Raw genomic sequence first — 16,358 nt, forward strand, 5'->3', positions numbered from 1 at the left:
ATCAGCCGACCTGCAAGAAATTCCATCCACATAAGTGACGATTAGACCATTGATGTTTTGGATGATGGCCTGCTAATTAATTAGTTCTAACCGGCGAAATGTTTACGACATATCTGATTATGTAACGAGACGATTTCTCGCGTTCAGCACAAATTAATAACCTCCCTCATTACTAAGTGCGATTACGTCACCTTTTCTATTACAAAACACTGTGTTAATTTACCGTTCAGCATTATTGCCCGTTTTGATGATATCGTGTAGGTTTCATATTACTTAGCTAAGTTGTTGACATCAATAATATGACAAGTGTGGGTGCTTAGAGCTGAGAACGCCAAACTTATGCGCGACCTCGTTACGCAAACCAAACGTAACGGTAGTCCCCTGAACGTGGTCCGCGTCGCAACTGAAACCCGGCAACCGGCAGCTTGGAAAGTAATCGCCCGGCAACGGTCACTTTCTCTAGAACAGGTCCCGTCTTGCTCCGAACGTCTTATACTGCCGTGTACCAGTCCTTTCAACGGTCAAACAATATTGCAGCAGGAACACGAACAACATAAGAATCACTTCATAGTCGTACGTGATAAACAGCTGAAATTTCCAATCGGTAACCAAGTTGTCAGCGTGTCCATGCCATGCACGATGTGCAGATGGATAACCTTGTAATCGACTGTGTTGCAATGTTGCAATATCTAAAATACCTAAGTACTTACTGACGATTGTGTTTACCGAATTTGCTTTTTTCCCGCAACTTGGAACTGCATTTTCTAGGGATGAAAATCAAGAAAGCTTTCAATCGGTATTAAAATGATTTTGCAACCAATTTAGTTTTTTTTTCGACTGGATGGTAAACGAGCAAGTGGGTCTCCTGATGGTAGGTAAGAGACCACCACCGCCCATAGACACCTGCAACACCAGGGGGATTGCAGATGCGTTGCCAACCTAGAGGCCTAAGATGGGATACCTCAAGTGCCAGTAATTTCACCGGCTGTCTTACTCTCCACGCCGAAACACAACAGAGCAAGCACTGCTGCTACATGGCAGGATTAGCGAGCAAGACCCACACACATCCCGTCCAAAAACTTACAAACAATGAAAATTAAGTCGAGTTAGCCTGGTGGTTTTCTTGACCTATTATACAGCTTCTCAAGCAGAGGGTTGTAGATTTGAGCCCGGGCTCACATCTCTGAGTTTTTAGGAATTTATGTCCGGAATGGCCTGTGAAATTTACCATGACCTTTATGCTGAAGGAAAACCTGCTCACACTGCGAAGAAATAAAAAAAAATGTGTGTGTAATTCCCAATCCGCACAGGGCTCATGTGAAAACTACGGCTGAGGCCCTTACATTCTGATAGGCCTGTGCCCTGCAGTGGGACGTAGATAGGCTGACTGAGCTGAGATGATTTATATAGATTGGCAAATAAACCGTGGCAGGGCGATTACTGCGTCAGCAAAATTTTGCAACAAATTGACGAATGGCGATTTAATGATAGTAAGTAGGTTAACCTTAACTTGGCAGCCATTTAGTAAAAGGTTTGCTAGCGGCTGCGACACGAGACTCGACTGCGTAAAAAAGGACTGGCAGCCAAGCAAGGCGATGACTCGGCGCGTAGGAAACAAAAAAACATCCAACAAGTGCGTTACCCCCTCGAAGTTTATCGTATACATACATAGTTAACTCGATGCGAACCAACTTATACGCTCGAATGGTTAACGCTGGGTAACAAGTCGATGTTTATTTGAATGGGCTGATTTTATGCCCATGAATTTTTTTCGCGCAACTTATCAAATATTATCGTTTTCTTTTTGAGTTACTCACATGTTCATTAGACGTTAACATTGTTCATTACATACAACTCATTTTTTTTTGGTGTGTTACAATTGGGTTAATTAGGTATTTATATTATAGTATAGTAACTAGTATGTGCACGATTTAATAGTCTTTAAAATTTTATTTAACATTTACGTATTTTGTCGACCTCAATGCTGCTGAAGTGACAACTTCTACTTAGCTCTAGAAAACGTTTTACTCGGCACATCGTTAGCTAGCTGTAGTCTTGTTGTAGTATATATTTGTAGTCTGGATAATTTTGTTACTAGCTGCTTTGTGTCGTAATTATCTAATGATAATGAAGGTGAAACTATGTTTACTTTGCGGATATTAAGTATACTCATTATCCAATATGAAAAAAAAAATACTGTAGCAATATTATCTAAGACGTCGTTCGTAATACGAAACAAGAAATAAATGAAACAAACGTAATTATCAACGTTAACGTAATAAATAACCAAGGCTGAGAGATACGTGACAAAGAAGCTATAATCAAGTAGGAAGTAAAGCGAGTGGCATTACCTACTTATCTGTAAAATAGCGGCGTGGCTAACATCATGATAACGAAAGTGATGATTTTAATTGTCACTTCGGTTCGTCTCGCATGTGATATAAAGATTTTGGCACTTATATCCGTACTAGCTTTTGCCCATGACTTCAACTGCCAAGAATTTGTGTACCTATCGCTATCCCGGGATACTGATACCGGGATCCCGTAACTACGTCATTTTCCGGGATCAAATCTTTAATATGTCCTTCTCAGGGTCTCAAACTATCTCTATACCAATTTTCATTTAAATCAGTTCAGTTTTAAGCTTGAAGAGGTAACAGACCAATACAAACAGTTATTTACTTTCACATTTAAAATATTGGTGTACCTACCTAAGTTGGAAGAAACATTTTTCTTGGAATACATGTCACCCATTTTATACACTTCCGATATTGATTGAAATATTGATTACGATCATTATTCACTTAAGCAAAACAATCATTCATTTCTCATAAGTTAAACGAAAAGCATTGTTAATCACTAAAGTTTTATCAAACATGATACGTCAGTTATAAAAATAATTTTATCGTAAGTATAACGTTATCGTACTTCATTAAAGTTGTTCTAGATCAGTTTTTGTTAAAATTTGCTAACGTCTGGTTTGAGTTGCGCTTCACTGCCGGAGCTCAGCAACAGCGGGATGACCTTAATGGACAAACGCGCGGCCATGAGAACCTCCTGAAGGTTGCGTTTGCTTCTCGGATGACCGATCGACATAGAAACTGGTACACAGGTAGCGAAGACTTACCTACATAAATTACCTTGCTCTGTGTAGTACAATCATTAAGTATATTCTAGTTTTATGATTAGTAAATTCTTGTTCTTGCTAAGCGAATAAATTCTATTTAGTTTCTAGCCCAAGTTCATTCATTTGCAATAATTCGGATCTCAAGAGCAAACTTCGTGCTCGAGTGCCGTTGTCACGCAATTATTTCCTGCTGTAAACGCGGCTTTACCGTGTTGGTGGATGCCAATAGGTCGACCAACCAGTCGGTCAGACGCCCTCCCTCCCTCCATCTGTCCTCCCTCCGTCCGTCTGCCTCTCTGCCTGCCTGCTCTCGCCCTCCCCCCGGACCTCCCCAACTCCCCACTGCGCCAGCAACAGCCGTCCAATCTAGCCAGTCAGTCTTTGGCCGCCCGATCGTGCGTACGTCTATACAACTGAATCACGGACTTTTTACGTCACAGCTTAATTTATCATCAATTTAACTAACATCAGCAAAGTACGTTCTGGTTTTATCACTTTATAAGAGCGAACGTTATTTTAGTTTACATTTATTGATTTTCTTGAAGTCATAAACTCAACAGCCGCTTTGTCTTGTTACAGGTACCTGCCTACTTAGAACTGGGCTGGGTGAACACAGATACGGTGTGTGAAGTTTTATGTAATCGTTTTTATACTGTTATTTTAAAAAACAAGTGGAATTTGTGTGCCCGAAGTGCTTGGAAAACGACAGACAAGATTTGCCTTTATGCAGTGGATTGTGTTTACTAAATAAAGTGGAGTGTACGTTGCAGCTATTATTAATGCGCGTTAAACAAGTGATTAGTGTCATTATTGGATTGTTATCTGTTTGCTTGGACTTCTAGAGCAGCTCAATGGCCACTGTGAGTAACTTTGCTTTTCTATTTAAATGCTATTTCAAAATTATTTCCATCGTATATTGATCTCGGATTGTAGCATTCCAAATATTTACGCAAAGGTTTTAGACGTTAAAGCATTAAGACGTTAACGTAGCAGGTAGTATCTCATTCTAAACGATAGTTTTGAGTTGGCTTGCTTTGTCACTTCAAGCATAAAACAAGTCATAAAACACAATATTTCCAAATATTCGAAAGCTCCTAAATGAATGGATAGAAATAATTGACCACAATATTTGTTAAATTATTTTAAAATGGGCTGGGTTGGGCTGTATTTAGGTATAATTTAACGAAAAGGTTTCCTTATTTACTTTTTCTATGATTTTATTAGCAAGCGTGTCATGCCTATAGTGGTAAAGTACTGCGTAAAATAAAAGTAAAATAAAATATCTTGGAATGGAAATCATGCTACAAACAAATTATGAATGCTTTTTATACCTGAGAAATCGTTGCGTTCCGACTGCGAGATGCAGTTGTGCGAACATTCCGTGAATTCCCACAAGCCACGGCAAACATGTTTTTTTGTTACGGGTGATTCTATTCACCAAACTAAATCACTCATTGTGAGCCTAACAGCGAGGTTGTGAAGCGTGAAGCTAATGAGACAATCGAAATCGCGATATATACGGGCGCCATCTTACCACGACTCGACTGACGCGCGGTGCGAGCGACCTCGTGTACAAGTTCACTAATTTTAGATCATCGTTTGACAATGTTGACAACTTACACGTTCGTATTTTTTAATATCACTGTAAAGAAAAAGATTTGCGTACACTCCAAATTATAGTAATAGCTACGTAGGATTTAGATGCATAAGTAGGTTAAGATTTCCAATGACATTATTAATCGGTAGTAATATGATATACTTAACGGATATTAAACCATGTGTTTAAGAGAAATAAATCACGACCTCACAAATATTCTTATGCAAATGCATTAAGTTAATCCAAAATTAGGGATTGTAGGTATTTCTCTCTCTTTTGCTAAGTAGGTAATCAATAGTATTCCGTGAGTTTGCTGTGTGTGATGATTGCAAGAAACTTGATTTCGAATGGTGAGTTCGACCAGCGTGCTTGTAAAGTATAGGCTAAAGTGGGTCAAGGCACGATCGGCCGGCGTTTCCTACTAGCTCAATCCGACGCAGTGCTATGAGGAAGATAGGTAGGTAAGGTACCTACTCGTTACTGCAACTCGATCGGTATCATCTTTATTGAAATAAATTGCCTGTCCAAATTAATTGTCTCGATTAGCGGATGCTGAGATTTCTCAACACAGTAGTATAAAGATGTTTTTCAAGTCTTGTTACGACATAATATTCTCCCAAAATTTGCTGTTTCTTTTTTTACTCTGCGAAGTGATTTCGTTTTATCATCTTGGAATTCATCGAACGCTTTTAACTGACTGCAACCACAAAATGAAGCGCACGTTATTTATATTTCGTTGAATTCATTATCTGCTCATTTGAACTGAACGTGCAAGTGTTTTTCATTGTAACCGTTAGACACCACAATACTAACAAACATGTTTTCCCTTTCATTCTCTTCATAAATGAAGGTAGTTGGTATCTAGATATTTAATTTTCCGTTTCTGCGTTCCGTTATCAGCTAGAAAGTTGTTGTTGTGACTGATGTATAGACGTAATTTACAATTGAACATAACTAGTTCTTCCGTAACTGGGCCATGATCCATGATTATCTATTTCTAATTTAGGTCAAGGATTTTGCTGATAATTGTAATCATATTGTCATACGAATACGTTTTGAATCGTGCTAGCTAGTTTTACGAAATCTTTTAAGTGTATATATAGATTTGAAGCAGTAAGAGTAAGGAAACTTAGCAGCAATAGGAAGTTATAGGAACTTGATAGGGCCGAAACAAAAAAGGTGTTTTTCAAAAAACTAACTACATAATGTGAGTATTGGACACAAACTAAAGTTCAATAATATGTAGTTGCGTTAACTCGTTGGTTATTTAGGTATTTAAGTCTGCACCGACCTAGTTAGATACCAGTGCTATCACTGTAATAGTTACGATATATATATAGGCACCTACAAAGTACTTTCTCTAATACATTCCGTTTTCTTAATGATCTATTTTACTTATCTGAAAAACAATACATTAATGATACTTATGCTTATCATCAATTCATTTAAAACTTGTATCACGTAGGTACCTTAAGTTCTTTCATTTTTTTGAGTGTTTTGATTCTGTAAGAAGTTAATTAGATATTGCAATGTCGTCACAACAATGTTTTCAGTGACATTTGCAATTTTCTATTTCTATGTGAGCAAGCTATTTTTAGACATCCTCTTTACTCTGACCTTTTAGTGAGCTACATTGGCGTCTTTGATATTGGCAACGTGCTCAGCTATGCTAGTGTTGGTTGGTTTTATCTTACTTTCTATTTATACAATAAAAATCAATTTGGTGCATCTACAATCTGTATCTAATGCGTGCTGCGTGGCGTTCCTTTAGCCGAATTGTATTTACAATTTTATGTCTTCATCGGCAAATTATCAGGTCGTAATGCGGATAAAGCGGGACGATCATCTAATGTAACATTGACTTTCACATCAGTGTGGTGGGTCTGATGTAACGTGAGGCCGCGCGCGCGCCGGGTAGCGCGATTAGGTAAACGTTGCGCGCGCCGCTTTCACCCCACTTTCACCTCTATTTCCGCATTGCTTTGCTCATTGGGGCATTTATCCACGATTGCTATTACTAAATCATTTAATTTAATTTACAGACTGCAGTGGTGGTTCCAAAGTATATTTAAACGATACGTCTCAGACGAGGACTTTCTTTCAGTTCATCGTCAGTAGTGTACTTCAAAGTTAATTAACGACAATGAAAGAGAATTACGATGTTTGTGAGCGCACGTTATTTATATTTTGTTGAATTCATTATCTGCTCATCTGAACTGAACTTGGAAGTGTTTTTCATTGTAACCCTTAGACACCACAATACTAACAGGCAGGTACTTGCAGGGCTTGCAGGTGGTAGGACCTTCTGCAAGGTCCGCCCGGATTTCTACCACCATCTTGCTCGCTAATCCTGCCGTGAAGCAGCAGTGCTTGCACTGTTGTGTTTCAGCGTGGCGAGTACGTCAGCCGGTGAAATTACTGGCACTTGAGATATCCCATCTTAGGCGGTGGTGATCTCTTACCATCAGGAGAGAGAGAGAGAGAGACTTGCTCGTTTGCCATCCAGTCGAATAAAAAAAAATGTGATAGAGATTCTAACAACCAAACGTTACATTTTACGTAGATATTAAGTTTGTTTTCCATCTGATTTTTCATAGAAACGTCCGTAGCGCAGGAGATTTTTTATTTACGTAGGTAGGTAGTGTGAAACCCTATGAATCGTCTATTTTTTGCCGTCTGAACTGATAGGATGGTAACACGATGCATTGTAGATTTAGATAAGATAACATTCCAGGTAACAATTTTAGTTTGCTTTCGTATACTCTATATTTTATTTGTAATGTTACCGTAAAATTGAAATACCGAGAAGATATCCTGGATGTTATTAGTCGATATTTGCAGATTGATTAGCTGTAAAAATATAATCGTTATAGATTTCGGAATACTAAATGCTGAATCGAACTGTGCGGTTGTGTGTGACACTGACCTACTGACCTGGCTACAGTCCGATTTAACCACTTACTCTTATGCACAATTTCGTCTGTATCACATCATCGCCTGCGCTCTTATTACATTGCATTGCATGTGTGATGATCAACTAAGGTAGTTACGTTGCCAGTTGCGTCATGAATGAGCTAAAAGTGGTTCAATGATATAAATGTTTTTTTTCTTTAGTATACTTAATTACTTGTTAATTTTATATTAACTGTATTATTACTTTCATGACATATTAAGAATAATCGAAAATCGTAAATTTGATAAACTTGATTTTTAATTAGATGCTTTGTTTGATTGTCGTATTAAATTGTAATTGCTTTTTCTGCTCAAGAACGTAACTACGTACCTAAGGTATTGCCACGAAAATTGAAGTGAATGATTATGATTACACGCATAGCTACAAAAAGAACTAATTGCACAAAAGGAGAATGAATGTGTAAAAGTCAAGATCCTGCTGTCATTACACGCTATGTTGTAGCTGTGTGTGTAATCAAATCATTCTCTTTAACTCTCGTGGCACTACCTATACTTACCTATTTTAAAAACGCGATTTATAAGAAAATTTATCTGAAAAACCCGTAACTAAGTACGTGGACTTGGAGTCTTAGAAATGATATGGGAAAGATATGTATCGGTATACAAATACCTACATACAAACAGTAAAGTAGGTACGACTTAACCGGCACCGGCTTATTTGCACAACGCTTGCAGCTATTGACCCACTGACACACAAACAGCTTAGACTGAAGGATAGCGGGTCGGTGTGAGTGACAACAAACTTTAAGTACTTATAAGCGGGAATTAACAAATTCGTCTATGTACATTAAATTCAGACCAAGTGCATAAACATGAACACTGGGAAAAGAAGACCAATATATCGTCGGAATTAAATGTGAATTTAACAAGACATGTCATCTCATCTCGTGGGTCAAAAAAAAATTAATTTAAGTTCTTTTTATTACGGTAAACTGTTATTTTTTCAATTAAATAAAAGATTTTACTTATTTTCTATGAACATAGGTTAAAAGATAAATTTTTAACACAATAAAAAAAATTAAAGTGCTCATCGGGTAAAACAATGGAATATGTTATAAAGTTGTTGGACACTTTCCAAATGGATAAGCTTTGGTTGTTACAAGTCTTGAAATAGATCTTATGTATTTTATGATACGACAGTATAATTGTGTACAAACAGCTGCTGAACCCTTTGCATTGATGACGTAACTTTATCTATAACAATCATTATAAACTTAATAATTAATTTATAAACGATTAGGATTAACAGGAAAAGGATTTTACAAAACGAAACCTCGTCCAATAGTCGTGTTAATTATTTAGTACCTCGGCGTCCGAGCTTAGCTCGGGCTAAAGCTCGATAATAAGCGTTTTCCCAGAGATAAGACCAAGCTAGATCGATTTGTCATCCGCGAAAACCCCCACATACCAAATTTCATCAAAATTGTTGGAGCCGTTTTCGAGATCCCCGAAATATATAAGAATTGCTCGTTTAAAGGATAGAGTTTTGTACTTTGAAAAGGAACACGGAATTCGTTGTGTGTCTGTAAATCTGTTATATTAGGTTACACATAACAGAATAATTACTCATAAATCATTTTAACCGTCACGCCGCTCCGTTGCTCATTTAGGGTTAGCGTTAGCGGTTAAGTTGATCAAATAAATTTTTACTTCAAAATTACATAAATACATGTTTCATATTCCAGATAGTATATCTACAATATCAGACGATTTTAACGCAATTAATTTAAGTAGGATTTACGAGAATTGATTTCTTACTGTCTCGGTTCTTATAAATAATTTTAATTTTACCTCTTTTCAAAAACTATGACGGTCTACCTAGAAATCTTCTAATTCAAACATCTTCTAATTAAAGCATCTAATTAGAAATCTTATTTCATTCGTCGGAGAAGATTCTTAAAAGAGATTTAAGAGATTTATTTGCGATAAAATTAACCAAGGTCGGGAAGAAAGCGGATAAGTATTACTCGCGAGTTTAATAAACTAAAGCGTCTTTCGAAACAATGGAATGTACTGCCATCTGTTGTCAAATAACTATTACTAATCTAATTTAGCTACTAGAATAGATAGCAATTATAGTACATAAGTACGGTACAGGAGTTCCCCCGGTAGCTACAATTGCGGTGCAATAGATGGCGCCACCTAACACTACACATTTAAAGTTACTTATATAGGTAATTGCTCGTTCGATAGTAAAGGATTCGCTGTGAACTGTGAAGGCGGTCGTGTCGTGATCAACAAACAAAACGGATCTAATAATAGAGGGCGCTGGAAATATGGAACGTAGAATGTGGGCCACAGGCGCGCCCGCGCATCTCAATACACAGACATGCGACAGTGAAATGAAACCTGAATATATGTAATATTTTTTCTTTTCGTTCTGTTTGTTTAAACTTTTTTCGTCTCGATATTTCAGTGACAACTATAAAGATGTCGCATTTCATGACCCTTTTACTAAATTATTTAATATTTATGACGTCGATAAAAACGTTTGGAATTCTTAATGGAGCACTAAGTTTCAGAATACGTTTCTTCGATCGCATTGTAAGTGTTAATTCTCCTACAACATTGGTTGCAAAATAATTATTCGCCCCCTTTACTCCATAGTTTGCCTAGGACACGGGGTGTGATTTTCATTCCCCTGTCTTGGCCACCCCTACACAACACAGGGGGTCATTACGACTTTCCTTTTTAATTACTGCGATGTCATTATGACGTTTACTGTGAAATGGTTCCATGGTGGCCAATGAATTAAACTCCTTGACCGTATCTATCATAATTCATAGCATGTCGACGACCTGAGAAAACAGTTGATCGACTGATAACTCTCGGAATTCTCAATACATATACCATACCTACCTTACTATGAAAAATAACTTGCATAACAATTATCATGTTTTTAAAATACCTACTTACAGTTTAAAAATATGTAAGTATCTTTTTAAAATGTGACTTTCGTAAAGTATGCACATTAACATTATGCTTATGCACATCTGGATATTTGCATTATGATAATTACGATAAATTTGCGAGCACAAAAGCCGAATTTCAATCGAGTAGGGAGGTATAAAAGCAGACGTTCGAGTCACCTTGTTTCGCGTCTCGTGGGGGCAATGACCCGACACAGCTGTGGACGTCTGTGTGCGTACGTGAACGTGTACCTACACTAACACAATTAAGATTATACCTAGTCTTTGTCGATGTGTATGTGTACAGAAAAATATTTTCGAGTGCGATAGTTGGGTATAATCGATAGGTATCGTAGGTATCATTTGTAGAATATTATTTTTACTTATTTTACCTTCTATGTCAAATTCAACACAAATTTTCATACATTCGTAAATAGAGGCTTGAATCGCGCAAAATATGCTTGTTTTATTGCCTACATTTTCAGTATTTGAGACTATAACGAACGCATTTGAAATATTACGACAAATAATATAAATAAACTATAGCCTCCAGTCTAAGACTATAGACTAGATTGCAGCATTAAAACATACGTTCGTCAGATTTAGACATTGACCTAATTCAACATTTGTAGAGTTGATCGGCTTACGATGCGCACAAATCAGTCAAATCGCTTCAATTGACTTGTATATATGTAAGGATGAGTAAGAAAGCAAACATGACGATTGTAACTGAATAAATCAGTTACGGCTGTGGAGAGCTGCCTGGTGTCGCGATGACGACATTAATTTGAATGAATCGATTCGGATTATTATTTATACAATTATTAAGTATTATACATTATACGTTTATCGTTCATCTCCAACGCAAGAACGTCTCATTGGGCACAGGAGAATGAGAGGTCTCGGGCTTTAGTTTCTACGCGGGCCCAGTGCGTATTATATGAACTTCACGTCACGCATGCGGTCTTCTTTGGCACTATATCAAAACTAATAACTAGAGATGAAACGGATAGTGGTTTGGACGGATACCCGATACCGGGTATTCGGTGGGACCGTTGGCCAGATAGCCGGATATTCGGCCTAGTTTTACATACAATTAAATTAAGCTAATTCGAACATGCGCATGACACTCCGTGCAGATTGCCACTTGTAGAGATAATTAACTTAGGGGCTGTTTCACTACCCATTGATTAATTTTAACTGACGGATAAATGTGTATGTAAACTCTTTATTGTAAAAAAGAAAAGAAACAAAACACAATTGACAAACTTTGAGATACTTACTTGTACAAAGGCGGACTTATCCCTTTAAGGGATCTCTACCAGTCAACCTTTGAGTAGATGAGAGTAAATTGGCTAAATAATGATTTCATTTATCTACAACGTTAGTCTACTTATCTACAAAATAAATCTATCTTGAGCAGGAACTATAAATTGACGGAATTAAAAACTAAATATAAAAAACAACTTATTTGTCATACTGGAATATGCGCCAGAAACAAAACAAAAGCACCGTCACCTGTTTTTCGCAACTGATAAAACTAAATTTGCGAACTTTAGACCGCCTTCTTTAAAATGTTGATTTAATCTAATTTAAATTAACCTGAATTGACGTAAAGTATGTTGGGATAACATCGGACTAATTTTCGATACATTGCTTCGGCTAACTTAACTAACGAGTACCTGGGCGACCGAGCTTTGCTCGGGCTAAAACTGCGTAAATGTAGACATACCAGCGAAACAGTTCAATAATATGCGTGACGTGAAGTTCATATAATACGCACTGGGCCCGCGTAGAAACTAAAGCCCGAGACCTCTCATTCTCCTGTGCCCAATGAGACGTTCTTACGTTGGAGATGAACTATAAACGTATAATGTATAATACTTAATAATTGTATAAATAATAATCCGAATCGATTCATTCAAATTAATGTCGTCATCGCGACACCAGGCAGCTCTCCACAGCCGTAACTGATTTATTCAGTTACAATCGTCATGTTTGCTTTCTTACTCATCCTTACATATATACAAGTCAATTGAAGCGATTTGACTGATTTGTGCGCATCGTAAGCCGATCAACTCTACAAATGTTGAATTAGGTCAATGTCTAAATCTGACGAACGTATGTTTTAATGCTGCAATCTAGTCTATAGTCTTAGACTGGAGGCTATAGTTTATTTATATTATTTGTCGTAATAGTTCAAATGCGTTCGTTATAATCTCAAATACTGAAAATGTAGGCAATAAAACAAGCATATTTTGCGCGATTCAAGCCTCTATTTACGAATGTATGAAAATTTGTGTTGAATTTGACATAGAAGGTAAAATAAGTAAAAATAATATTAAAATCTACCAGCTAGGTCAACAATACAACTAACCGAGGTTATAGATATATGGTTAAGGTCACCATTAAAACTGAATGTAATGTTTTTTTTTTAATTTATGCGTTATTAAGTTTTACTAAACAACACCGTTCAAGTTGCACATTTCAATGAAAAACACAAAACTAGAAACAATAAATAGTAAACATCTATAATTAAATCTGAACTGTAATGATGTCGTCTACCTACCTCCTACCCCTGAACTTAAGACAATAATCGTAATCCTTGCTACATTAAATCACTGCAATACTTCTACCATTATCCAATTCTTACTTTAGGAACAAAGAGTTTTTTGGGTCTGATAATACAGAGGGTTTCTTTTCTGTTACTTTCTTACTACAACAACAACCTGCGTGTAAATAGAAGGGCCACAAAACCTGAGTGCACCAATTCGCGACTCCCCGAGAAGTCGCAATGCACAGTTTGGGAACCTCTGTGTTAACACTAAAAAAAAACCGACCAAAAGCGTGGCGGACACGCCCGTCCGTAGCCATTACGAAGAAATCAAGTAATATTTTTATAAGGATTTCGTATTGTGTACGGAATCTTCTAAGTTTGGGTATATTTTATACCTTTGGCTGCTATTTTTACTCTTTAACTACTATTTTTTTTTACCACTGTCGATGCCACATTACAGCTTTCTAGTACGGGCGGTCTCTGAGCTTAGCCGCGGACAGACAGACATACGGACAGACTTGGCGAAACTATAAGGGTTCCTAGTAAAGACCACTTAACCCCCTTTAAATGTAGGACTGGCGGTTCCGCATGGATCCATCGTTAACTTTGTGTGTAGGTAGGTACGTCTGTGAAAGCTTTGTAGATATTAAATTGTCTTTCTTTCATTTGTTTTAGGTTGCGGTGAGAGCAAAGCCGTAGTCATGAACGCGTTAAAGAAGCGCCACTCGCATCAAGCAGGGTAGCTGTTAACAAACGTAAGTAAAAACAAAAATACATAATTTTTTCATCTTGATAATGGAAGATGTCAAGGTATTGTTGCCAGCCAAGGAATGTAAATAAACAGGTTGTGTAAACGTTTTAACGTGGCGACTAGAGCAAAACGCTACGATTATTACGAAAAAACTTTTTAACAATCTAACAAAAGGGTGACTCAAAACAGAGGGTAACCCAAAGGACGTCCTTTTGAACGTAAAATGACCAAGCGAGAGAATAAGCTTGTTCACTGAAGTCTTATTTTGCATATACACTCCGACAATTTTTACTTGAATTGGAAAACTCGGTCAAACGGGAAGCAAACATGGACCGGTTTAAAATTAGAAGTCGAATCACCTCAACTTTACAGTCGTGCGCTCGGATTCTGTAAATATTTATTTATGGAGAACCGCGCTGCTAGCGTACGCGATAGTTTTCTTTGTTGTCTGTTTTAGTGTGGTTACAGTACACTAAAAAGGCAATAACAATAACAAACCTTTAGTCAGATTTTCTTTTCCCTTACACCAAAATTACGAACACGAAAATATTACTTTTCTTACTGATTAGTTGATTACTGATTGGTTGATTTTCTTACTGATTAAATAAATGCCACTTTTATATATAGACTAGAAATCATACTCAAATCTACTAATAAGTAAATTATTTTAGTTTACCTGACATGCTCCGTCTAGCAGTAACCGTAAATAAACATTAGTTTGTTTTTAAAGAATATAAAAGTCTAGCACGCTTAAGTATTGGAGTAGACACATTAACTTATATATTAAGAACAGTTCTAACAGACCACATTTTAATTTTTCCTTCAATTTTTATGGAGTAATCGAGAAAAACTAACAAAAATGCAACGTTGCCAGCTCAGCAGGTAAACACATCGATCGCACATTGTTTCCTGAGACCTCAAAATCGGACGTCCCCGTTTTTCTTAAATAATTGGAAAGAGTTAAGCATTACAAATGCAAGACTAGAACTCCCGTGTTTCAATTCCGCTTTGTTTCTGAGTAATAAATTTTTGAAAATGGATACTTTTTAAAACCGTAAATCGAACAATATGATTTATTTGGAAAAAGGCACGCGCTAGAAATTCGTTTCTTTTATAGGTATTTAGAGGAATTCAAATTATAGATTTCAAACTCATTTCCATCTTTCTAGTGTGTATTTACGACAAAATTAAATAATTTCGTTTTTTTTTTATTTATTTTTTCTCCGAAATTACAAAGTTTGCGCATTTCATTTTCAATGAGAAAAAGCATAAACTCAAAACATAAACTACACGTACTAAAAAAACGGATGACCATCTCATGGATTTCAGGAGTTACAAATATTTTTTGATTTTAATCAGGGTTGTCACATAATTTCGTTTAATCCGGTATTTAAAAATTTGTTTTATTTAAAAAAATCCGGACAAGTGCGAGTCGAACTCGAGTGGAGAGGATTCCGTACTCTGATTTAGGTTCCATAAGTTTTTTGAAATCTGACCCAAATTTGTTTATGGTGAAAGATGACGTCCACTATAGATTGACACGCATCACCATGTAGCCCTTCATTGGAAACAAAGCCAAATATCAGCTTATATATATTGCACAAAAGCATAGGCATTGAAGAAAAATAGGTATGTCTATTTCCAAACTAGGATTCGATCCTGTACTATAGAAATAAAAAAAAAAATGTTAACTTTTGTTGACTGTACTTGTATTCATCAGACTTTAATTTATGTTTGATTAAAGTTTAAAATCGGTACCATTTAACCGTTGAAGAGTTCCCTCTTGTGCAGACGAGCCTGTTCATACCACCAAAATTACTCTGCCAGATTATTGTATTGTCACTAGACTTGAATTAGTATACCAAATTTCAACTCAATCGGATACCGGGAAGTGGGTCAAATTAAACTTACAAAATTCCACCCGAACAAACAGTTACATATATACATTTTAATTTTTAATTTTTTAAAATGTAAAAAAGTAGTTATAGTGACATAACTACAATAGTTAAACATATGGAATAGCGAAGTTTTTTATAGATTTTGATATATTCTTTAATATCGTCGAAAATTTTTTTGTTCTATCATCAATAGTTTTTACAGCGCATGCGATGAAAGATGTTTTATGGAAACTTTTTTTACACTTTGAGTTACTTTATTGTAGTTTAGTACGGAACCCTAATTTTTTTCTGGTAATAAATATAGCCTATGGCACTTTGGAATAATTAAGCATTCTAATAGTGAAAGAATTTTTAAAATCGGTCCAGTAGTTTTTTGAGTTAATTCGTAAGTAACAAACATCCAAAAATCCAAATCTTTCCTCTTTTATTTAAATAATGTACTGTTACTGTTATGGCCCTCCAGGTCTATACCTTATCATGTCTTAAATCCAATGTTTAACTAAGTGTCTGTTTGTTGTCTTAATAATTAAAATATATATATATATT

General features: G+C 36.4%; 1 protein-coding gene across 3 annotated transcripts in view; it reads left to right on the plus strand.

Moving 5' to 3' along the window:
• LOC141427313 (uncharacterized) overlaps positions 1-16,358 on the plus strand; it is a 62,158-nt gene that overhangs the window by 33,448 nt on the left and 12,352 nt on the right. The window contains exons 1-3 of one of the 3 annotated variants that reach the window (XM_074086644.1): positions 3,493-3,602; positions 3,707-3,987; positions 13,839-13,918. The gene's annotated coding sequence lies outside the window, so the exon portion shown is untranslated. Of the gene's footprint in view, positions 1-3,492; positions 3,603-3,706; positions 3,988-13,838; positions 13,919-16,358 lie in introns of those variants that run through there. The other 2 variants (XM_074086643.1, XM_074086645.1) reach the window with 2 other exon arrangements.

This window comes from Choristoneura fumiferana, chromosome 4 (assembly GCF_025370935.1).
Source record: "Choristoneura fumiferana chromosome 4, NRCan_CFum_1, whole genome shotgun sequence".
In the NCBI taxonomy this organism is placed as follows: domain Eukaryota; kingdom Metazoa; phylum Arthropoda; class Insecta; order Lepidoptera; family Tortricidae; genus Choristoneura; species Choristoneura fumiferana.